This window comes from Mastomys coucha, chromosome X (assembly GCF_008632895.1).
Source record: "Mastomys coucha isolate ucsf_1 chromosome X, UCSF_Mcou_1, whole genome shotgun sequence".
In the NCBI taxonomy this organism is placed as follows: Eukaryota; Metazoa; Chordata; class Mammalia; order Rodentia; family Muridae; genus Mastomys; species Mastomys coucha.
In genome coordinates, this window is record NC_045030.1 from 87,801,617 (window position 1) to 87,803,168 (window position 1,552).

A 1,552-nucleotide genomic window follows, 5' to 3' on the forward strand; every position below is an offset into this window, starting at 1 on the left:
ATCAACTCTATTTTTGTTTCTGGGCCACTCCTCTCTGCAGCTCTCATTTGAAAGCTCAAAGGTTCCTTCTAGCCCTGAGGGAGACTGCTTCAGGGAGTTCCACTGCACTAACTGGGTACACAGAGTGCTAAGAACTTAGCAAAGCCCTTTCTGTCTTGGGTGCTTTGGGGTCTTCAATCTTCCTTCTGGTTCCTTACCTAGGCTCCCTGTAAATTTGGTACCACCCTATTCTAAACTTTTAGACTGAGGGTATTGACCCTTTGAGCTTAAAACAAAGAGCCTAGTCAAGTGCTGAAACTGGCAGCTCTTCTCTTTGCTCTCTAAAGATAAGCATGTCCTCAGAATGGTGATTATTCCTAATAATGCTAGCATGTTCATAGCTTTTAATAGATCTGGGGCTCTAAATGGGTCTCTTCTTTCTGAAAATGGTGACCCACCATAGGTCAATGTCCCAAATTCACTCTTTCAGGCTCTCATTCCAAGGCTTACATGAATCTACTCCACTAGGCCAAGGTACCTGATTTTGTGAGGCTACCTCTCAAAGAAATGAGATAGCACTTTACTTTGTCACATCCCTCAAGAGACTGAAAAAGTCTACACTGCTTTAAAGATTTCATTTTTTTCCAATCCATGTAACATACTTCTATGCTTAAACATTCTTAATACTTTTCTTCTTTGCATATTTTTACTATACTAAATACTTTGTTTCATCATGATAATTTACACACATATATGTGGCACTTTGATCATATTCTTCTGATATTGTTCTGTCTTTGCCCTGTTTCTTTTTTTACAGAGACTGTTGGTTCTCACGAACCTCTCATATCTAAAATTGCATGTGGTTCTTAAATATAGAATTAAATCCTTCTCTGTTTTCTTTGTTCTGCATCTTGTACTTTAAACATTGTATCACTACACAATTCAGGATGACCTTGCTTTTCAGATTATTTTCTCCTACCTCTGCATCCCTCCCACATGCTCCCCGGGGTTGTCTAAATACAAATTTCTTGGGTCTTTTTAGTTTACTTCTTCTGTTTAAAAACAAAAACATTTTCTTTTGACTCATTGTTTGGGTTTTGTTTTCTTTCTTCTTTTTTGGGGAGTGAGGGGGCACTCTGACCCCTGAACTTCTGAGGATTTAGTCAGTTTGTTCCATGTTTACTTGCCTAATCTGCACAGGGCTTTCTAGAGCCCAGTGCAAAGGTGGCAGAGTGCGGAAGCAGAGTTGTTTAGAATGAGTATTCCTTATCACTCATGGTTTAAAGTTTGACTTTAATTGTGGACATCACCACACCATCTTCAAGGCTCCTTACTACGATCAAGGTCCCCTCCCTGTTCTGAGACCTTCTGAGATATGTCACAACTCACAGCTTTCTCAGAACAAGCCCAGTGACCTACGGATGGAATTGAATGCAGCCCCATTGATTATCAGAAGAGTATGCTCTTCTTAGTACATATTCTGGCTCCTTACCTTGACCGAAGACTCCTTTTGGACTTGCCAGCAGCTGTTCTATGGGAGGGCATGCAGCGTCTCTGCCAAGGGCTTCAACAA

General features: G+C 40.7%; 1 protein-coding gene across 1 annotated transcript in view; it reads right to left on the reverse strand.

Moving 5' to 3' along the window:
• LOC116093482 (melanoma-associated antigen B4-like) overlaps nucleotides 1-1,546 on the reverse strand; it is a 3,220-nt gene extending 1,674 nt beyond the window's left edge. Inside the window, exon 1 of the mRNA XM_031374943.1 lies at nucleotides 1,472-1,546. The gene's annotated coding sequence lies outside the window, so the exon portion shown is untranslated. The remainder of the gene's footprint in view (nucleotides 1-1,471) is intronic.
• Between the last annotated feature and the right edge of the window lie 6 nt (nucleotides 1,547-1,552).